Below are 24,696 nucleotides of genomic sequence, written 5' to 3'. Positions count from 1 at the left end.
TTTGAAAATTTGCTGCATGGCAAATTTCAGGCATAAGTACACGGGTCACTATCGTGATCTTTGTACTCAGCCATTAAATGAATATTGAGGCTATTGAACTATGAAATTCCTCTGTGCTTATTTGAGGATTAAAAAGTTCATTTAAAATCATTTTTAGTTATACTCCAGGAAATGTATTACCACATAATATCGGAGTTAATATTTGGAGCAATTTAAATCATTGCACAAATGAGCAAAAATTTGAATAATAAACCTAGCTAATTGTTTCTTTACTAATAGACTATATAGGACTAATGTACTTGAGTTGATAGTATTTTTTTAGAGGAACACTGAAGTTCATTTTGGAGCAGGTTATTTTGCATGTCAAAATGTGCCAAAGTAATGTGTGTGTGTGTGTGTGTGTGTGTGCGCACGCACGCGCGCATTTATTTCAAGAAGAAGAAAAAAGTACTACACTTTTAATTGACATTGCTTTCTCAGAATTTTTATCATTATTTGTCTATTTCTGTTGTTTAGGTCATCAAAGAAATAACGGAAATGGAATATTTTGAGTCTCTCTATCCCACAGCCTTAGAGTAACAGGCGCAGGAGACCCAGTATCGCACTTGCTCACTCTAGTTAAATTAGAAACTTGTGGTGAAAAAGTCCTTTCAAATTATCCAAGAGGATGATACCAATACACGTTTTTAAGCCACTTACTATATGCACTACCAAACAGTTACTGTCTTTTTCCAGAAATATTAACAGTATGAAAATCAATTACTTTTGCTAACATTCTTTTAGCTGCTCTTTCAGCAAATAAGAATTAAAGTTTTCCTAAGCATTTTTTTGAAATATAGGCTTCTTAAGTGGAGGAGCTGACCTCTGCTCTGCACCAACTTCCTTGACGCTTCCCTTGTCTGTGGACATTCATGCAATATCAACTAACAACTGAGCACAATATTCTTCTGACTAAACATTGTGAAGAATGGAGCCACTGTCATTGACTGAACACCTGTTACTACATACACAATTAGCAACAATACCAAAAAGTAACAGAAATCATTGTTAGTTTTCTGAGGGCTTTGTTAAAAATAACTAGCATTGTTCAAGAAAACAAAGCCTGTCCTAGGATTTCATCAACTTTAGTTACTGACACTCTGATAAAAATAATTGTTCCTTTCAGTGATCTGCAGTAGAAGTCACAAGCTTATTCTCATTATTTTCAATATAAAATTAACTCTGGATCAATCTGCATAATTTGTACAACCTATATAAACTAGTATTCTCTCCAAACTTCTTTTCATCTCCAAGGCCCTTGAACATATACCAACTCACAAATATGTGCCAGTCTTCACTGGAGATGTTCTCTTCACCACCTTTTGTGACCCTTTCATTTTCTGTAGGTTGTTATACATTTGCTCAATATTCAATGACAATTGAGGAAAAATTCTTTTAACTAAATATTGGGAAGAATGAAGCCATTGTATTTTGGCCTAGTCATAAATATTACTCGCCACTTTCTGATTCCAACCTTCTCTGAGGCAATTAGAACGAAAAAAAAGGATACTGGAAGAACTCAGGAGGTCAAGCAACACCTTAGGAGGCAAATGTGTACATTGATATTTTGGATTTAATCCTGATGCAGCATGCTAATCCATAACATCAACTTTCACCTTTCACCTCGAGAGATGCTGCTTGACCTGCTGAGTTTTTCCAGTGTTCCGTTTCTTTGTTCCATGCTCCAGCATTTGCATTCTCTTGTATTTCCTCCTAGGCAACTATCTGGATCAAAACCAGACTGTTACACTTGACCATATATTGAGTTTTGGATCCCATTATCAGACCATCACTAGACTGTTTATTCTGTGTCAACATCATCCAGCTCCAGACCTACATCAGCTCATCTCCATCCAGGAAACAAATGCCTATAACAGCTGTTGTTTAGCACAACACCATGGAGTGAATAGCTGACCACACTCTCTTCATCCTTTCCCAACCTGAGAGCCAGCAACCCATACATCTCCTTGTGTCAAAGTTGCTGGTTGAACGCAGCAGGCCAAGCAGCATCTATAGGAAGAGGCGCAGTCGACGTTTCAGGCCGAGACCCTTCGTCAGTCCTGACGAAGGGTCTCGGCCTGAAACGTCGACTGCGCCTCTTCCTATAGATGCTGCTTGGCCTGCTGTGTTCAACCAGCAACTTTGATGTGTGTTGCTTGAATTTCCAGCATCTGCAGAATTCCTGTTGTTTGCATCTCCTTGTGTGTCAGCTGTGGTTAAGTTGGCATCCCTCTAACCTCTGAGACAGTTGTTGTGGGTTTGAGAAATGCTCCAAAAGACCTGCACAACATAGAATTCTAAGTTGGCGCACAATGCTATATTCATTTACTTATCTCAATTAAGGAAAGACCAACAGCTCTGCCTCAGGGTTTAGTCTGATAGGCACAAATGGATCAGATACACAATTTATCAATGGGCTCATTAATCTTCCCTTTGAACCTTTGCCTTGCCTCTCACCACCCCAGCATTCTGCCCCTGCCCCACCCACTGATGTCATTAATCAATTAACCCTCAGCAATGATTTAGCTCTCTTTCTGATACACTGATGTCCAGAGATTCAAATGTCCAAACACTTCAGAGCTCCCACTGGAGTCTTCCATCCTCACCTCCAATAATTGATCCTGATCATCAGAAGGCACCCACTGCCACCAGTAGTATGCACACTGACCCAATGCCCTCAAATCCAGATCCTTGGTAACAACCTCTAAATCCAGGGCTTGCTCCTCAGGAGATCAAGTCCTCCTCGCCCTCATCAAGTGCCCATCCTGCCACCCCAATCTTCCATCCATTACAGAACCAACTATGTCCACATGGTTCAGTTTCCTTCCTGCGTCCAGAGTGAATGGCCCTGTAGCTGTAGCACACCTGTAACAGGGCACTACAGTTTCTGGAGTCTGCATCTGGCAAAAGGATCTGGAAAGTTTGTCATCCACAAGGCTTATCACTGGCACCTTATCCCATGAAATGCTACAGGAACTTAGCAGGTCAGGCAGAATCTATGGAAAGGAATAAACAGTTGATCTTTTGGGCTAAGACCCTTCACCAAGTTTCATGATGCCTCATGTCTCAGTCTGAAATGCTGAATGTTTATTTCTGCCCATAGACTCCACCTGACAAGCTGGGATCTTCCAGTATTTTGTGTGTGTTGTACAGTGTGCATTAATAAGACCATAAGACCAAAAGATATAGAAGCAGAATTGGTCCATTTGGCCCATTTCATCACTGCTGATCCATTTTCCCTCTCAGCCCCAATCTCCTGCCTTCTTCTTGTATCTCTTCATGCCTTGACCAATCATGAATCTATCAACATCTACCTTAAATATACATAAAGACTTGGCTTCAATAGCTGCCTGTGGCAAAGAATTCCACAAATTAACCACATTCTGGCTAAAGAAATTCTTTCTCCTCTCCGTTCTGAAAGGATGCCCTTCTATTCTGATGCTGTGACCTCTGGTCTTAGGCTCTCCCACCAAAGGAAACATCCCCTCCACGTCCACTCTTTCAAGGACTTCCACCATTTGATAGGTTTCATTGAAGTCACCCCTCATTCTTCCAGATTCTAGTGAATACAAGTCCAAAGCCATGAAATGCTCCTCAAATGACTAGCTGTTCAATCCTGGAATCATTTTTGTGAACCTCTGTTGAACCCTCGCCAGCTTTAGCATGTCCTTTCTATGCTAACAGGCCCAAAACTGCTCACAATACTCTGAGTGAGGCCTCACCAGTGCTTTATAAAGTGTCAACATTATATCCTTGCTTTTATATTCTAGTCCTCTTGAAATGAATTCTAACATCACATTTGCCTTTCTCACCACCGACTCAAACTGCAAAATATCCACTAGGGAATCCTGCACAAGACTCCCAAGTCTCTTTGAGTCTCAGTTTTTTGTATTTTCTTTCAATTTAGTAAACAGTCAACCCTTTCATTTCTTCTAACGATTTGTATGACCATACACTTCCTGTCACTGTATTCTATCTGCCACCTCACTGCCCATTCTCCTAATCTATCTAAGTCCTCCTGTAGCCTCTCTACTTCTTCAAAACTACCTGACTCTCCACTTATTTTCATATCATCTGCAAACTTTTCAACAAAGCTATCAATTTCATCATCCAATTCATTATCATATAACATAAAAAGAATTGGTCCCAACACAGGCTGCTGTGGAACACCACTAGTCACCAGCAGCCAGTCAGAAAAGGCTCCCTTTGTTCCAACTCTTTGCCTGCTGCCAATCAGACATTACTTTATCCATGCTAGAATCTTCCCTGTAATATCATGGGCCTGCAATATCATATTAAGCATCGCACCTTGTTCAAGGCCTTGTGAGAATCCAAGACAACAACTTCAACTGATTCTCCTTTGTCTATCCTGCTTGCTATCAATAAATTCCAACAGATTAGCCAGGTGTGATTTTCCCTTGAGGAAACCATGCTGAGGAAACATGGCCTATTTTATCATACACCTTCAAGCACCTGTAAACCGCATCCTTAACAATCGACTCCAACATCTTCCTACACTGAGGTCAGGCTAACTGGTCTATAATTTTCTTTCCTCTATCTCTCTCCCTTCTTGAAGAATGGAGCAACATTTGCAACTTTCCAATCTTTCAGAACCATTCCAGAATCTATTAATTCTCAAAAAATCATTACTAATGCCTCCACAATATCTTCAGCCATCTCTTTCAAAACCCTTGGGTGTACACCATCTGGTCTAGCTAACCTATCCATCGACCCTTCAGTTTCTCAAGAATCTTCTCCCTTGTAATGGTAACTTCATACACTCATGCCCCCTGACTCCTAGAACTTGCACCATACTGCTAGTGTCTTCCACAGTGAAGACTGATGCAAAATATTTATTCAGTTTGTCTGCTATTTCTTCATCCCCCATTACTACCTCTCCAGCATCATTTCCCAGTGGTTCGATACCCACTCTCGCCTCTCTTTTACACTTAATGTATCTGAAGAAACTTTTGCTATCCTCTTTAATATAATTGGCTTCATATTCCATCTTTACTTCTGAGTGACTTTTTTAGCTGTTATCTGTTGGTTTTTAAAAGTTTCCAATCCCCTAATTTTCCTCTAATTTTGCTCTGTTATATGCCCTTCTTTGGCTTTCTGTTGTCTTTGACTTCTCTTGTTAGCTACAGGTGTGTCACCTTACCTTTAGAATACTTCTTCTTTGAGATGTATATATCCTGTGCCTTCCAAATTGCTTCTAGATATACCAGCTATTGCTGTTCTGCTGTCATCCCTGCAAGTGTTCTTTTCCAGCCAATTCTGGCCAACTCCTTTCTCATGCCTCTGTAATTCTTTTTACTCCACTGTAATACTGATTCATCTGCCTTCAGTTCTTTCTTCTCAAATTTCAGGGTGAATTTGATCATATTATGATCACTCTCCCCTAGGTGTTCTTTTACCTCAAGCTCTCTAATCAATTCTGGTTCTGGTTCATTGCACAACACCCAATCCAGAATAGCTGATCTCTTAAAGTGCTCATCTATGAGCTGCTCTATAAAGCCATCTCATCGGCATTCTAGAAATGACCCCTCTTGGGATTTAGCACCAACCTGATTTTCCCAATCTGCCTACATATTAAAAACCCCAGGGTGATTATTACATTGCCCTTTTGGCATGTACTTTCTATCACCTGTTGTAATTTGTAAACTACATTATGCTACTGTACGGGGGTCTGTATATAACTCCCATCGTGGTCCTTTTACCCTTGCAGTTCCTTAGCTCTATCCCACAATGATTCAATACCTTCCAACCCTATGTCACATCTTTCTATTGGTTTGATTTCATTTTTTACCAACAGAGCAACACTACCCCTTCTGCTTTCCTATCTGTCCTTTTGATACAATGTGTATCCTTGGACATTTAGCTCCCAGCTATAATCTTCTTTCAGCCATGATTCAGTGGTGCCTACATCTGTATCTGTGCTACAAGTTCATCTACTTTATTCCGTATACTGCATGCATTCATATATAACACCTTCGGTTCTGCATTCACCCCTTTTCGATATCGTTCATCTTTTTCATTGCTGCTCATCCCGTTGACTGCAATTTTGCCCTATCATCATTCTCTCCTTGTTAGGAGTCTCACTACACATTGCCTTTGTTTGTAAACCAACTACCTCATCTTCAGCACCATCACTCTTATTCCCACCACCCCCCCCCCCGCCAAATGAGTTTAATACCTGACAATCAACTCTTACCAACCTTCCTGCAAGGATATTGGACCCCCTCCGGTTTAGGTGTAACCTGTCCCTTTTGTACATCATTATAAGTCAACCAATGTTATAAGATGTCTGAAACTGAATGCTACAAACTGGCACTTCTCAAAGTTCATGGCTTCTTGCTGAGGGAAGCTCTTCTTGCTGAAAAGCTGTCATAAAGGCTCTGTGTCTTGCCACTGAATACTGGACTGGGCTCAGCATATTACCCTCCTAAACATATGATTGTTTGGGAATGAATACAATACCATGTTAATATAATATACAGTAAATATTGTACAGTAAGAGATATTATGCAGTGAAAGATGAGAGATCACTGTCCAGATATGTATAATTGCATATTTTATGATTTTAAATGAAAGGAAACAAAAATCAAACTGCATAAAAATCAGCAGTTAATGCAATATTAGCAATATTGTGCAACTTCCTGAGACAAACCTCATCTCCAAAGACCGAACAGCAGCACCCTTAGAAATGGTAAAACATGCGAATCTGCCTCAGTTCATCCACAAAATATAAACATCATGGAATGAAATGAGCATCTCTCTCAATTCATCTGAATGTGAGCAAAGTAAAAAGAAATATCCTAGATGCAATATGCACTGGGGATATCTAAGCATTCTTATCTTATGCACTCCAGGTCTACCACTCCCAGTACAATGGAACTTTACCAGTCACTCAGAAGTGTATTGTCAACTTGTTAATTTCTAGCACTTAGTACTCCAATGACTTCAATTCAGTTTCTAGGAGGTTTTTTAAATTTCTGAAAAGAGTCCAAATTCAATGGTGACAAAATCTTTAGAATACTGTTAACGATGTTCTTATGAAAATGGTATCATTTTATTAGGATTGAAGTTTAAATGTAGCTGTGTTTCATACTTAAATTTTGTCTGCGGTGGCTGCACAGTATGTATGTTGGGTGTGATCACATGAGCCACATCAAGCAAAAATGATATGTGCTAGATAGTGTGCTTATGTTTTCCAAACCTCCGGCCCAAAAACAACAGTATCCATTTGGGGGGCTTAATTCAGATCTACTTTTAATAGCTTTTTAAAAATTGTAGCTGGAATCAGGTTTCACGTATAACTCTGTTCTTGGATTTGGCTCTCAACTAAAGAATGGATAATACTGAAAACAAAGAATGATAGAAAAATAAGAGAATAGATTATTCAAATAAGTTTTTGCTTTAAAATCATAACAGTGAGTAACTAAGATCATGAAAGGTGAAATGATATTGAACCTATTGAAATGTATTGGAGTTCAGGGAAAAGAGAAAATGGGAAATACTGCAATATATTTATTTTAGGAGAAGTGATACTAAGGCTGTTTCTAATTGTTGTTCATTTCACTAGCCCAAAGTGTCCAGGTTTTCTCAAACCTTGTGGCATCTTTTTAAAATATAAATCCCTATTTGGTACTAATGTGATGCCAAACAGCTTGGCTAGAGATCTTCCATAGCATTTAAGGTGCCAGTTTTTAGGAGATGTTATGTCTCATTCCAAGTGCAAAGTGTTTAATTGCTACTTTTGTCCTCATATGCAAAACCTAATTCAAGAATTTATTGACAGAGCTGCCATCTAATGAGTTGAATGCGAACAGGGCAAATGACAGATAGCACACTATTTATTGTCTAGTAAACAAAGCTAACTTTCTCAGAAAACATTGTGTAGTTACATAGTTGATGAAAACAGAAACTACAGCAATCTCTCCCGATAAAGGTAAGGTAATTTGTTAGAAAAAAATACAATGAGTGAAGGATAGTTTGCATATAAATTATGTGTAAAATATTAATCTGTCAAGCTTGATTGACAGGACAATTACCATGTTGACTGGCTTTCACAGTGTCACTGTATGCAGTTCAATCGAAAAGCAATTGACCATGTATTGGTCGATGAGTACCAGTCAATTTCTTCAGGAGCAAGCTTGTCAAACCATAGTCCTTGAAAGGATCCAGGTATGGCCACCTGAAAGTTAAGGTTCAATTATCTGATATTAAAGCTGTTAAAAATAGGGGTGCTCTTTCTCCATTAAATTGGCAAGCCACTGTTGCGTTCGTTACCTTCTGTACTATCCTGCCTGCTTCCTGCTGTCAGACTCAGGTCTGCATTACTGATGCAGTTGAGGCTGAAGAATTTGCACCCTATCTGCAACTGGAGCCCTTGAGCTCCCAGTTCACTGAATAAATGTAAATGAGGTGAGCCAGCCAGTTTACCAGTAGTCATGAGCATTACTGGATTTATATACCAAGCCAGTTTTTAAATGGTAACAGTGATGTCAAAAGGACATTCACTCCACTGCATCACACTTAATGTTCTGTGAATAATGCACCCACTAAAACCTTTTCAGAATAGAGCTCTTCTTCAGAGAGCAGGCTGGCAGATGTAGTTTGAAGCTCATTCTTACAATAATTCATCGTAGGTTTTATATGATTTCCCCCTGAAAGTTTAATAGGCAAATAGGGTACATGTACATCGTTACAGGCGCAAATCAGACCAGCAAAGATTTCACAAGATGTAAATGGCACCGGACTGCATGGAGCTGAATATGTAATTGAAACATTATTAAGCGAGAAAGGAAACAAATTCAGTTCATGCACTGGTTCACAAATAGGTTCAGGTTTTAAAATGATGAAGCTATTAGTTAGGTAGGATGGTGTATTTAAACATTGGCAACTTTGATGTCTATGAGGAGCTTCACTTTGTGATTAGTATACAGAGACTGTCGCTGTGAGAAAAATTTATTGCTAACAGTAATCATCGTGTCTGTTCTTCCCACTTGCAATTTAGCAACTAATAATCTCTGGAGGTGAATATTCCCACGAAATGACAGGAGTTGAAACAAAGGTAGCTACCCCTCTACTTTCAGGGGATTTCTGTTCTCAGGGAATGTGTTCTCTCACAGGTCTTTGACTCTGTTGCCCTTGAAGCCTATTCACTGGAGGCCATGGATGTTCCCGAAGCCTACAGTATGTGACACAGTGGAGATTGCTGCCGTTATTCAGTCAATTCTGCCTGAGCTCCCCTGGGAGGCTGTCCTTGATAAGGCATCAGTTTAAATCCATGCTCTCACATTCAGCACTTGGCAAGTGTGTCACCCAGCTCAATGATGGGGAACTTTTTAATTTTTCTTTTACTGTATAGTGTTTTTTATTGAGAAGATAATCACCTCAGAACCCCCCAATGACCAAATTGAAATGCATTCAGTTTTGCTTGTCTGTAAAAATCCCACAACAAAGGGGTCCAAAGTGATTATGTAAAACAGAATTTTATGTGTGAGAGTTTTAGTTCCCAGCACCTGCATCTGTCTTCATGGCCCTTGGCCAAAGAAACATGACTTGAGTTTTGTTTAGTTAAATTAAAAATCCATGCCTATTGTAAATTTTATTTATTCCAGGTTAAACAGCAAGGTTGCACAATTCCAGTTTAACCTCAGTTCTCTTTGCAGTTTGTTATGGTAATCAGCATGGCTGTTGCCAGTAAGCAGACGCAGGCTGCTTCATCAGTTTTACTGATAATGGGGAGGAGACTGAGCTTTTTGTAAAACACTGGTTGTACTTTAAGTACCCTTGTAAGTTGACAATATGTGGGGTCTTTGCAGTCTGCTGAATGGAAGTGAAGTGCAGCTATGAGCCTTGCAGCTCTTTTCAGTCCTCTAGTTTTGTATTTAAATCAATAAGGAGATTTATTTTAGCAGTGCCTTCTTTTGTACACTAACACTACTCAGATACATCACACAGCATCATGTGAAGATACAAGGAATATCTTCTGCCTGTTCCCTGAGGGGATAAAAATACAGATGAAAACAAAGCGGGCCGGGCAGCATCTATGAAAATGAACAAACAGTCAAAGTTTGGGGCCGAGACCCTTCATCTGGACTGGAGAGAAAGAGGGATGACAGAATAAGAAAGTGGAGGGAGGGGAAGGAGGAGAAGCTAGAAGGTTAAAGGTGAAACCAGGTGGGTGGGTAAGGTAAAGACTGGAGAAGAAGAAATCTGATAGGAGAGGATATTTGACCATGGGAGAAAGGGAGGAAGGGAATAAGATGTTCAATTTTAGGAAAAATTTGTGCAAATTAGATGCAGTGGGAGAACTCTCGGCCCCTGAAACCTGCACCGACATTTCATTGTATTTTAACTGATTTGATTATTTGATTTACTTGACATTCTATCCACCTGCAGTGATCTTTCACCCCAATCCTATCACATATTTATCTACCCCTGCCCTAAAAGTATTCAGATGTCCTGCTACTATCACCCTTTGAAGGAGAGACTTCCAAGAGGTCATAACCCTAGAGAGACCAGCATTTTTCATGAAGGAATTCTTGAAGCAGTTTTACTACATTAAGAGAACAATCATATTCCCTTTTGACAGCTCAGACAGCCTTACCTATTTTCTTGCCACACATAAAATCCTTCCAATCTCCAAATACCTTTCTTCTTAGGCAGTCTCGAAAATCAATAATAAGATAGTTGAGGGGTGCAGAAGTGATGTAGGGTAATTTCCTGGGTGAGCATGGAATGTGGATTTTGGTAAGGCCGGCTGCTCTCAGTAGTGATCTGTGGCAATGCTAAGGTTCAAAATATATTCATCTCCAACTGGCAGTCCAAGTGCAAGGTCAGCATCATTCAACCAAATACGTGTATACCACCAAAGGAAACATCTCTCTGGACTGAGGTGTAGAACACAATACATTTAAGTCATACACAACACATAAAGTAATACTACCACAAATAAATAAAATAAAATATATTCCAGAAGATTGACATTTAGCATAAAATGTATTAATTCAAAAAGTAAACAGCATAACACTACTGTTGCTTCATATGTGATGAGACCTGGGTGGTGTCAGGAAGATCAGTAGTCTCACAGCCTGGGGGAAGAAACTGTTTCCCATCCTAACAGTCCTTGTCCTAATGCTATGGTACCTCCTGCCCAGTGGTAGGGGTTTAAAGAGATTGTGGGACAGATGGGAGTGATTCGTGACAATGTTAAGGGCCCTGCATACACAGCCCTCCCGGTAAACATCTTGGATGGGTGCAAGAGAGGTCCTGATGATCCTCTCAGCAGTCCTCACGATCCTTTGTAGGGCCTTGCAGTCAGATGCCTTGCAATTTCCAAACCATATGGTGTTGCAGCTGGTGAGAACACTCTCAATGGTGCTCCTGTAAAGACTGGTTAGAACGGAATTGCGGGGGAGAGCCTTGCTCGACTCAGTTTCATCAGGAAGTGGATACGCTGCTATGCATCCTTGAATGAAAGGGTGGTGTTGACGGACCAGGTGATGCACACTCCCAGAAACTTGGTGTTCCTAACTCTCACGGTGGAGGAGCTGTTTATGTGCAGACCCAGTAGCTAAGTGTGGCAGGTGAGGCAGTGTTCGTGGTTTCTGTACACATGGGGTAAAAAGCAGATGCTAGAGACAAGCTGTAAGACGAATGCTGCATCTGATCCCATTCTTCCTCTGGACTCAATGGGGTTGGGTACACTTTCTGCCAAGCCCTTCACTGTTATGTCAGCCATGACCAGAATTGCTGATGCAAGTCCATTCGCCCAAATGGAGTCACCAACCAGGACTGAAAAGGTAAGTGCAGATATAGCACTTATATTTAGTTTTTACTTTAATCTCTAACCACTTGCTTTGGCAGTCTGAGGTACCCTCCTACTTCAGGGAAGCTTCAATTATATTGGTGCCTAATAAGAACCATAAGACCATAAGATATAGGAGTAGAATTAGGCCATTTGGCCCATTGCGTCTGCTTCACCGTTTCATCATGGGGATCTAATAAGATCCATTTTCCCTCTCAGCCCTAATTTCCTGCCTTCTCCCCATAACCCGTAATACCCTGACTCATCAAGAAACTATCAATGTCTGCCTTAAATATACCAAATGACTTGACCTCAACAGCTGCGTATGGCAATGAATTCCATAGATTTCCCACTCTCTGGCTAAAGAAATTCCTCCTTATCTTTTTATCTTTGTTCTGAAAGGATGCTCCTTTATTCTGAGACAGTGTCCTGTGGTCTTAGACACCCCCACCACAGGAAACATCTTCTCCACATCCACTCTATTGCAGTGCTTTCACCATTCACTGGGTTTTAATGAGGTCACCCCTCTTCCTTCTGAATTCCTCTGGGTTCAGGCCCAGAGCCATCAAGCACTCCTCATATGATCAGCCATTCTATCCCGGAATTATTTTTGTGAACCTCCTTTTCTTAGATAAGGGGACAAAAACTGTTCACAATACCCAAAGTGAGGCCTCACCATTGCTTTATAAAGTCTCAATATTACATCCTTTCTTTTATATTCTAGTCCTCTCAAAATCGATGCAAACATCGCATTTGCCTTCCTCACCACTGACCCAACCTCAGATTAAATTTTAGAGAATTTTTACGAGAACTTCCAAGTCCCTTTGCACCACAGATTTTTGGATTTTCTCTCATTTAGTAAATAGTCTAATTTATGAATCTATGAATGTGAATGATCATACACTTCCCGATACTATATTCCATCTCCCACTTCCTTCTCCATTCTCCCAATTTGTCTAAGTCCTTCTGTAGCCTCTCTGCTTCTTCAAAACTACCTGGCCTTGCACCTATCTTTGTATCATCCACCAAGTTGGCAACAAAGCTGTCATTTCCATCATCCAAATCATTGACATGTAATGTAAAAAGAAGCAGTCCCAACACAAACCCCTGTGGAACACCACTAGTAACCAGCAGCCAACCAGAAAAGGGTCCCTTTTATTCCCACTCTTTGCCTGCTGCCAATCAGCCAATGTTCTATCCATGGTAGTACCTTTCCTGTAATACCATGGGTTCTTAACTTGTTAAGCAGCCTCAAGGGTGGCATATTGTTGAAAGCCTTCAAATCCAAGTACAGAACGCCCACCAATTCTCCTTTGTCTAACCCGCTTGTTATTTCTTCAAAGAATTCCAACAGATTTGTCAGGCAAGATTTTCCCATAAGGAGACCATGCTGATTATTTTATCATGTGCAGCCAAGTACCACAAAACCTCATCCTTAGCAATCGATTCCAACACCTTTCCAACCACTGAGATCAGACTAACTACCTAATTTCCTTTCTCCTGCCTCCCTTCTTGAACAGTGGAGTGACGTTCACAATTTTTCAGTCCTCCAGAATCATGCCAGAATCCATTGCTTCTTGATTCTTTGCAATCTCTTCAGCCACCTCTTCCAGAACCACAGGGTGTAGACCATTTGTTCCAGGTGTCTTATCTACCTTCAGTAATGGCAACTTCACATAACTTCTGTCCCCTGACACTCTGAAACTTCTGACATAATGTTAGTGTCTTCCACATTGAAGACTGACGTAAAATGCTTATTCAGTTCATCCGCCATTTCCTTGTCCCCCACTGGTGTGAGCAGAATTATCTGCAGCTTAATGTGAAAAAGACTAAGGAGCTGGTGGTAGACCTGAGGAGGGCTAAGGTACCGCTGACCCCTGTTTCCATCCAGGGGGTCATTGTGGACATGGTGTTGATTACAAATACCTGGGGATACGTATTGACAATAAACTGGACTGGTCAAAGAACACTGAGGCTGTCTACAAGCAGGGTCAGAGCTGTCTCTATTTCCTGAGGAGACTGAGGTCCTTTAACATCTGTCGGATGATGCTGAGGATGTTCTACGAGTCTGTGGTGGCCAGTGCAATCATGTTTGCTGTTGTGTGCTACAGCAGCAGGCTGAGGGTAGCAGACACCAACAGAATCAACAAACTCATTCGTAAGGCCAGTGATGTTGTGGGAATGGAACTGGACTCTCTGACGGTGGTGTCTGAAAAGAGGATGCTGTCCAAGTTGCATGCCATCTTGGACAATGTCTCCCATCCACTACATAATGGATTGGTTGGGCACAGGAGTACATTCAGCCAGAGACTCATTCCACCGAGATGCAACACTGAGCGTCATAGGAAGTCATTCCTGCCTGTGGCCATCAAACTTCACAGCTCCTCCCTTGGAGGGTCAGACACCCTGAGCCAATAGGCTGGTCCTGGACTTATTTCCTGGCATAATTTACATATTACTATTTAATTATTTATGGTGCAACCGTAACGAAAACCAATTTCCCTCGGGATCAATAAAGTATGACTATGACTATACTATGACTATGAGTTTAGCCCTGAGATCTAATAGATGCTTTACCTCAGTATTCAATATGGTTATTATTCTATAGATTTATTGAGTATGCCCACAAAAATTCTCAGCGATATATATACAGGTTGCTCAACTTACTTTGAACCTATGTCATTTAGAGTACCATTAGTGAGCCAGGCTGATTGGAAGAGTACTTATACTTTATACTTTATTGTCACCAAACAATTGATACTAGAACATACAATCATCACAGCGATATTTGATTCTGCGCTTCCCGCTCCCTGGATTACAAATCGATAGTAAATATTAAAAATTTAAATTATAAATCATACATAGAAAATAGAAAAATGGAAAGTAAGGTCGTGCAAAAAAACCGAGAGGCAGGTCCAGATATTTGGAGGGTACGGCCCAGATCCGGGTCAGGATCCGTTCAGCAGTCTTATCACAGTTGGAAAGAAGCTGTTCCCAAATCTGGCCGTACAAGTCTCCAAGCTCCTGAGCCTTCTCCCAGCGGGAAGAGGGACGAAATGGTCACTATCCTCTTAAGGTTCCTTTACCTTAAGCTCTCTGATCAATTCTGGGTCATTACATAACACCCAATCCAGAATAGCTGATCCCCCAGTGGGCTCAGCCATGAGCTGCTCTAAAAAGGCACCTCATCGGCATTCTAGAAATTCCCTTCCTTGGGATCCAGCACCAACCTGATTTTCCCAGTATACCTGCATATTGAAATCCCCCATGACTATTGTAACATTGCCATTTTCATGTGCATTTTCTGTCTCCCAATGCAATTTGTAGACCACACCCACATCTGCTGTTTGGAGGTCAGTATATAACTCCCATCATTCTTTTTCCCCTTGCAGCTTCTTAGCTCTACCCACAATGATTCTACACTTTCCAATCCTATGTCGCTTCTTCCTAATGATTTGATTTCATTTTTTACCAACAGAACCACCCCACACCCTTATCTTACCTACCTGGCCTTTTGATACAATTTGTATTCCTTTGATATTATTCTCCCAGCTATAATCTTCTTTCAGCTACAATTCAGTGATGCCCAAGAACATGGTAACCTGCCTCAGTGAATATCATCCAGTACCACTTACATCCATTGTGATGAAGTGCTTTGAGGGGCCGGTGATGAAACATATCAGCTCTTGCCATATCAACTTCAGATGCCATTTCATTGGCTCTTCATTCAACCCTGGGACATCTGGACAGTGAAGATGCATATATCAGGATGGTCTTCATTGACTATAGCTCAGCATTTAATACTATCATTCCCTCGAACCTAATCAATAATTTTCAAGTCCCAGGCTTGAATACCTTCTTGAGCAACTGGACCCTTGAATCCTTCACTCAGATTGGCAACATCTTCTCCACAATTACAATTAGCACAAGTGCACCACAAGGTTGTGTGCTTAGCACCCCGCTCTACTTGATTTATACTCATGACTATGAGGCGAAGCACAGCTCCAATGCCATAATAAGTTTGCTGTTGACACCACTGTCGTTGGCCAAATCAAGTGTGGTGTGAATCAGTATGTCGGAGTCTAAAAATTTGGCTGAATGGTTGTACAACAAAAACTTCTCGCTCAATGTCAGCAAGGACCAGGGAGCTGATTATTGACTTCAGGTAGAGGAAACCAAAGGTTCGTGAGTCAACCCTCATCGAGGGATCAGAGATGGAGAGGGTCCAAAACTAAATTCCTCAGTGTTATAATTTCAGAGGCTCTGACCTGGGTCCTCACATTTCACACTGCCACCCAGCTTTGTGTCATTGGCAAATTTGTTAATGTTACTTTTAATTCCCTCACCTAAATCATCAATATATATTGTAAACAGCTGCGGTCCCAGCACTGAACCTTGCGGTACCCCACTGGTCACCGCCTGCCATTCCGAAAGGGAGCCATTAATCACTACTCTTTGTTTTCTGTCAGCCAGCCAATTTTCAATCCATGTCAGTACTCTGCCCCCAATACCATGTGCCCTAATTTTGCCCACTAATCTCCTATGTGGAACTTTATCAAAGGCTTTCTGAAAGTCCAGGTACACTACATCCACTGGCTTTCAGAGGATTCTGTCCTGGATCCAGCATGTAAGTGCCATTACAAAGTAAATACGACAGCACCTCTGCTTTCTTAGAAGTTTGCGAAGGTTCGGCATGTCATCTGAAACTTTGACAAACTTCTATAGATGTACGGTGGACTGCACACTGACTGGTTGCATCACAGCCTGGTATGGAAACACCAATAACCTTGAATAGAAAAGCCGACAAAAGGTAGTGGATACTTCATGGGTAAAGCCCTCCCCGCCATTGAGCACAGCTACATGGAGCACTGTCACAGGAAACCAGCATCCATCATCAAGGATCCCCACCATTCAGGCTATGCTCCTTTCTCACTGCTGCCATCTGGAAGAAGGTACAGGAGCCTCAGGTCCCACATCACCAGGTTCGGGAACAGTTACTACCCCTCAGCCATCAGGCTCTTGAACCAGAGGGGACAACTTCACTCACCTCATTACTAAACTGTTCCCATGACCTGTGGAATCACTTTGAAGGACTCTTCGTCTCATGTTCTCGATATTAATTGTTTATGATTATTATTATTACTTCTTTTGGATTTGCACAGTTTGTTGACTTTTGCACAATAGTTGTTTGTCCTGTTGGGACAGTCTTTCTGTGGTTCTATTGTGTTTCTTTGTATTTACTGTGAATGCCCACAAGAAAATGAATCTCAGGGTGTATATGGTCACATATATTTACTTCGATAATAAATTTACTTTGAACTTTGATGTTTTAAATTAATTTCCATCACAAAAATATTTTGTAAATTTAATTATTTATAAATTATGTAAATTTGCTTTAATTGTTATCAAATGCTTTTGATGATCAGGGACATTTGAATTTGATTAAATGCCTTTAGGCAGCAGAAAGCTGCTAAAAGTCATCAGAGGAGTATTGAGGCCTGGTGTCAGATCCTCCATCTGAGGGCTCATGGTCATTTGTGGAGTATTCCACCATGCAGGACAGTTGGAGTTGTGGCACCTCTAGGGGGACTGGATCTACGGGGCAGCTGGAAGTGTGACTGCAGGAAAAGCAAGGAGGGGTTTATAAACACAGACTGTGGGCCATATCAAGCATGGTCCACCCAGATATCTGACACAATGTTATTGCCCTTACCCTGTGGTGCCAAAGATGGTGAACTCCTCACATTATAGAGAATCATGGAACAGAGAAACAGACCCTTTGGCACCGTTTGTCCATGTCAACCATCAAATGTTATATTAATCCTGCATTAATCCCATTTTATTCTCTCCATATTCCCATCAGATATGCCCAGATTCCATGGTTCACTTCACATTATAGATTATTTACAGTGGTTTAATAACTGACTAATTATAGGAGGAGACCTACTTGGTCGCAGGGAGAATCTGCAAACTACAGACAACACCAGAGGTCTGGATCTAGTGAGGGTTTGTGGAACAGCCAGGCAGCAGCTCTGCCAGTGCACTGTTGCACCACCCGTAAAGACTCCAGCATTTTACATTACACAGGCACTTCTCATAATTTATCCCCATCATAACTTGGAATGAATTAAAAATTTGAGGGTTACAGCATTTGTTATAATGCTTTGCTTCTACCTGTTGGTACGGCACATATTGGGAATAAATATTGACCTTTTCAGCAAAATCAAGACGTAAGACAGAAATAGGTGAAAAGAAGAAGCTATTAATGGGTGTACATTTTTTTGTCTGACGCGTGTGTTTGGAGAATGCACACTGGTCAAGCATAGTTAGGAACAAATGTGTTCAGTCTTATCCTATTGAACCACATTAGAGTAATTCCACATCCAAGCATTAGTAAGCTCAAGGTGGAGCTCGTGACAAAAGATCTGTTTTGTAACTGATACAATGTAGTGAAAGGCCATGATCTCTACTTCAGATGGAAAATATGGCAGAGAAGATGGTATCTGCAAAGAAGAAGCAGTTAAACCTGTCCCAGACTCCTAAAAGCTGTAAGTTGTCAGAGGAGCAAAAACACAAGAAAATCTGTAGATGCTGGAAATCCAAAGTAACACACACAAAATGCAGGAGGAATTCAGCAGGCCAGGCAGCACCAATGGAAAAGAGTAAACAGTCGACGTTTTGGACCGAGACCCTTCTTCAGGACCTAATGAAGCATCTCGGCCCGAAACATCACCTGTTTATTCCTTTCCACAGATGTTGCCTGGCCTGCTGAGTTTCTCCGGCAAATTGCAGGAAGACGATAATTTTCATGAATTGAACGGATTGGGAATGAAGGTGTCTAAAGCAGGGGTGGCCAACCTTTTACATTCCCTGCGTCAATTTTTTCACTCACGAGTTCAGATGCGCCATACAACTCTTGTACCCCCATTCAATTCTGGTAAAAATATGTTAATATAGAACTGGTACTGAAAAAATCGCATCTGAACTTGTGCGTGAAAAAATTGACGCCTGGAATGTAAAAGGTTGGCCACCCCTGGTCTAAAGGAAGAGAGAAGCTTTGAACAATGAGGGGAAGTGGAGAAATATACTGTCCTCCTCTGACCCTGGAGACCAGCATCAGTTACCTAGGTACCAAAAACCCATATGGAACTTGTGTTTTCATTGTTTATACTCTAATGCAGGACAATGGGTTTTAATGCAATCTGCGTTATCATTTCATTTTCCTGTCTGACATTACTAAAGTCAATTTTCTCAGGGTTCCAGCTTTCATAACTGTAAAGTGTTGGTTATAGGAAGTTGAATTAATGTTTTGAAATAAGATATCACATTTCTTTCAAAGAAACAATAAGACAATTAAAGACATTAAAAGTGCTGAATATAATTTTTTTAATGTGTTTTTACAGAGAAACAATGTTTCCCCGGTATGGAAGCTGTCAACATGGCAGATGAATGAAATTCTTTGAAAATAATCAGGTGTTTGGCATTATTCCTTTCCTTAACCTCATAAAAAACTGTTTTTAATATGTCACAGCAATAAAAAATGTTAATTTTCTGATACTAATGATAGATTGTTCTGCACAACTCGTTTTGCAGTCTAATGCAGACACTATTTCCACTGCTAACACAACATATCGATGATTATAAAAAATAACAAAGAACCATACATAATACATTACTTTTTAACCAGTGTAAAGGTAATGCTCTGCACATATAATGGTTGTATGTATAATGGTGATAGTGACTGACTGATATTGGCAAACGAGCAAATGACAGTCCAGAGTGATACATCTGTTAAACTCATTATAATCAGGCAACTTAAAATTGTATCTATCTCTGTCAGTGCTGTAAATATCTTTCTTGGGAAAGTGTTAGCATATACAAATAAATTAGTGTTTACTTACTGGGAACTACCACTAAATCTGTATCAGCATTAGAATGTGGGAAACAATACTTAGGAAGATCACATGTAATATTGCCTTGTTAAATGCACAGTCACTTAAATTAATTTTTCCCTAGAGTAGGAGAAGCTACAATTGCCTGACCTTTCCTATTCTCTCTTTCTAATGAAGTGTCATCAGAAACTGCTTGGTGCAATTCTATTGGATTGTATCTCTAAGGTCAAAGGTCAAACCAATTTCTTCTCATGGGAAAGATGCATATATTTCAGGTTCCTGGAAATAAGCAGCTCAGAAGGACTGAAAGAAAAGAGACCCATTGCAATTTCAAATATAAAGTAAAAGTCTGGAACAGATTGATTAATTGAATTATTTAGAGTTCGGAGCTTTATCAGTTGTTTGAGATCATTAAGTGCAAATCATTCAGATGTCATCTTTTATAAGAATTATGTTAAAACAGAAATGATGGAATAAAAAATAAATTAATATGATGTAAGAATTGCTTTTGTATTCCACATGTGAAGGAATGAAACAAAAGAGAGATGAGCAATAATACTTAGCTTGCCTGCTAAAATGTCTATTCCATTTAATCATGGCATGTAAAAACATACTTAGTTGGAAAACTCTATGATGTTTGTAATAATTGTAAGTAAACCTCAAGACCATGAAAGAATCATGGACTATTGTCAGTGGATTTAATCTACATTCTCACTGATGATATCTCCATAAAAAGGGAGTTACTAAACTATTTATACTGAATAATATGTGTACAAACAGCTGATTAGGTTTTCTCATCAAATACAAATATAATAACAGCCTTATGGGAGAAGTAAAATACTCTTTTGGCCAAATATATTTAGTTATTACAGCTGGGACTGTGTTTTTCAACTATTTCAAATGCTGTAAAATAGTTTGAGATGTGAACTGATCTTGAAATGCATTAAATGAATATATTTTATACCAACAGAGCATTCTAACTTCTCATGAATTTAGCTTTGTATTGTAACGTTCTAAAGTGAAGTGTGACTTGTCATTTTGCATTCAGTATAGTGGATTAGTACTGAATTCATCATTTGAGTAATTTCCAAGGGTAACATTAAGCTTCTATTCCCCAAGATTGTCACCTCTGTGTAATGCCATAGAAACATTCTTGGACACAGAGGAAACTCTTTGCACTTTGTCAGATTTTCAACTAGATATCTCTGTTTGCCCTATGTTTTGTCATACAGTAGATGTATATTATTCAATTTAATGATGAGAAAATATTTTACACTAAAATTGACAAAATAATGAAGAAAAGCAGTTATTTGAAGATAATTTGTGCATTTTTAAATAATTTTTTGTAGTTTTAAAATTATAGAACAGTTACTTTAACAAGAAGGAAATCACACAGCAATGATTGGTAATTCATAATCAAATTGGCATGAAAACATTTTCCCAAGTATACTGTTTGAATTGAGATGTAAATGTACAGTGGTTTAGGCATTAAAGGCTAGATGTTGACAGATATTTATTATGACTAACTGATTAAATCTGATATTTACTTCATTTATGTAATGCACCAGTGGCAGGAAATTGGTGACTTGATAGCAGTGTTTGCTGATGAAAGATGGCACACTGCTGCCCTCTGGTGGTACAGAAGAATATAAGTCTGTGGTCAGAAGGAGCCCTATTAAAATGGATGCAGGCTGATCTGAAGTGCAAGACTTCTTACCCTTAGTTCTTCTTACACTAAGTGACAAGTGCAATTTTATAATCACTCATTGTATAACAATGTTCTGTATTAAATCTTAAAATTTGACTCAGCTTAAACAATACTGAAGACTTCTCATGACGTGTTTCTGTCAACCTACAGCCTCATTTTTTTCATATAAGGAGTATGTTATTAAAAATGTTACCACTTTTATCTTATCCTAGGCCCACTTGATTCAGCTGTGGCATAAACCTTGATTTAGGATCTCACCAGGATTTTGAAATAATTAGCACATGTCCAAGTGAGTTTTGAGTGGTCATGGGAATTGCAATGGGCTGTAGCAAAATCAGTAAAGAGGATTTTCTCCACCCCACCTCAAAAATTTTTTACTCCATTGCTTGAAGGCCTCCAGGAATGACTGCCACACACAGCTGAACAAAATAAAAGCTGTTCAATGCATTCTTTTTTTTTCCCTCTCCAATGAAAAAACTTGTCAGCACTTGTCCAGGGCTGGCACATCACCAAGTTTCCAAAAGTAAAGCACTGTACATCTCCACTAACAACAGAAAACGTAGCCTCTCTCAGCAGGGCTTGCAGCACCTGTGAAGAGGAAAGAAGAGTTTATGATTTAGGTCCATGAGCTTTCATCAGAACTGGGAAAGGCTAGTGATGGGCAACAGCATTTGGAAAGAGGTTTGAGCTTACCAAAGAACAAAGCAGTGAGGTTTGTAATGGTTGGTGGACAAAGTGACTGAAGCACTGACAGTGCAAAGTGACCAAGTCAGAAATGATCACTTGCTGGTCCAGAAGATGTCTGAATAGTTAATGGTAGCAGAGGGAGATGAAAGTGTTGAGAATCTGACAAAAATAATGTTTCTATTATCCAGGACTGAGGCAGGAGAAATGCCATTAGATCATGAGGACAATTTGTGAATTAATAGTGAATTACCACTGCAAGCACAACCCATTTCTCTGCCACTCTCAATAGCTCTGGTGGAGCTATTCTTCATTATGAACACTGGCTGTTCATAAGAAATAAGAGCAATAGTTAACATCCAAAAGGATAAAAATTATCATTAAGGTCAACAAGTTGTAAGATGTGTGACTAAAAGGGGAGGTATTGTTTATCAATCTGTAATATTTTGGATTTCCAAGTCCATGCTGGATACCACACTTACCTGTTATGTGCGCCTATATCTAGTCCTCACGAGAAAGTGTCATATTGGTCTCCTATCATTTTTTCAGTGATGATCTTAGATTTCTGTTATCTTATCAGCTTGCTGACCAATTGTAACACTTCATTTTTAATACTTTATTATGTATTATTTATAATTTTGAATGCCTTAATTAAATTTCTTAGAACCTCCTCTTATTCACAGCTGGTCAACTTGAATCAATCTTCAGGTTCTGAATGCATGTCATTAGATGTTCATTTTCCGCAACACAAATTAACTCAAGTCTGTTGAAGAGATCCAGGACCAATCAAAATTGGGTTGGAAAATGTGGGCAGGGTTGACATTCTAAGTTCGAATGTGGCAGTCTAAAAATGGCTTTTTCTAGAAGGTGCAGATTCCTTACGAAAGGCAGCTGAGGAATTAAATATTTTCATTCTTGCAAGGCACCATTTTATACTCCAAGTCCTTACTTCCATTTCCACATTCATGACTCTTCTTAACCCTGCCTTTCTGACCAGTTTGCTCAGCAGGATCTGAAGAACAGGTGATGTTTCATGTAACCCATATGCCTAGATGACCTTGCGCAGGCCTCCAAGCCATTCGAATAGACTCATAACAATAATTTTGCAGTCTACCAGCAGTAATCATGCTTCTGCCTGTCTTCATGCCAACATGGGAACCAATTTTCTGAGTGGCCTTCATCAGACAAAATTTAAAAGCTAGTCCGCACCTCTTAACGGAAGGTACTCTGTGATTGCAACAGGTAGGGGAGTTCATTTTGGAGGTGATTGTAGCTTGACAGAAGGCTCATTGGCACAACATGGGAGATGATGGGCTCCACAATTCTCAAATGCTGGAGAGAGGGGTCCGCCAGTGTAGATGGTGCTAAACCCCTCCTGTCACACTCTGAAAAAGGGAGGAGCCAAGCCTCAAGAAGCCCTAACAGGCTCAACGTGATTGCACGCAACTGATGGTAATACCAGCTGTCTGGCTGCATACCTGTGCTTGAAAAGATGTTTCTTGCCATAAATGGAGTTGCCATGGCTAGATTAAAGGGCTGAGACCAGGTAAGTGATTGTAGGCTACTATCTAAAACTTCTTCTCATATCCCACTTACACTTTATACCACAATATTTATCTGGTGTTCTGATGTAATTTCACTTCCCAAAGATATGAGGTTCGATAGGTTAATTTGGCCACTTTAACTTGCTCTTACCTTGGAGGTGAGTTGTAGAATCCGGAAAGCTCGGGACCTGCATTTGTGCTCTATGACCCTTAAAGGATGAAGGTACGTCACCCCTCGGTTTGACACTCTAGACCTCAGTTCCACACAGGGTGATTCAGAGTTGAAATGAGCTGATGACCTGAAGCTCAATTTCTCTTTCTACAGATACTGTTTGAGCTGATGAATGCTTCCAGCATTTTCTGATGTTTGGCAGTTTAAGTAAATGTTTAAATTTTCCCTATTCCAAACTGCTAACGTATTCATTTTAATGGTTGATTTATAATATATTGAGTTGGTTAGAATTTAATCCTCCTTCCTTTAAATACATGTGCAAGGGTTGAAAATTAAACTTTGTATTTTATGATCCAATTAACAAGGATGATGCACAGTTTTACTCTTCACTCAGAGAACCATAAATTAACTATTCTTTGCCAGAAATGTGGATAATCTGTCAACAAAAGAAGCTTCCTCGTAAGATTGAAATCAAACAAGGCTGTTCAATCTGACACATTAACTGTTTCTCTTTCTGCAGATGCTGACTAACCTGTTGAGTTTTTCCAACATTTTTTTTTTGTGCTTCGTAAGGGCATCCGGAGATCAAAGGGAGACCTGAGACCAGGATTAAAAGCAACAAGGTGGAACATATTAAAGCTGAACTGAGTTATTTTACATTATACTTGCTTTTACAAAATTAAAACTCAACCGAACCATGCCCATTCAAAACTGATCTGAGCCTGAGTACTTTCATTCCCCATACCTGATGCAAAGCAAGTGCAATAATCTTAAGCATCCCTATCTGCCTGCTTGAAGATTAAACACCGATACTGATATTAAATACTGATCAAGAACAA

The 24,696-nt window shown here is 39.9% G+C and overlaps 1 long non-coding RNA gene across 3 annotated transcripts in view; it reads right to left on the bottom strand.

Annotated features, from left to right (window-relative positions):
* LOC134354880 (uncharacterized) overlaps nucleotides 1–24,034 on the bottom strand; it is a 130,475-nt gene extending 106,441 nt beyond the window's left edge. For all 3 annotated transcript variants that reach the window (XR_010019918.1, XR_010019917.1, XR_010019919.1), the window contains exon 1: nucleotides 23,837–24,034. This is a non-coding gene — a long non-coding RNA (uncharacterized LOC134354880). The remainder of the gene's footprint in view (nucleotides 1–23,836) is intronic.
* Between the last annotated feature and the right edge of the window lie 662 nt (nucleotides 24,035–24,696).

Source organism: Mobula hypostoma, chromosome 12, assembly GCF_963921235.1.
Source record: "Mobula hypostoma chromosome 12, sMobHyp1.1, whole genome shotgun sequence".
NCBI lineage: Eukaryota > Metazoa > Chordata > Chondrichthyes > Myliobatiformes > Myliobatidae > Mobula > Mobula hypostoma.
This window is presented reverse-complemented; position numbering and strand designations above follow the sequence as displayed.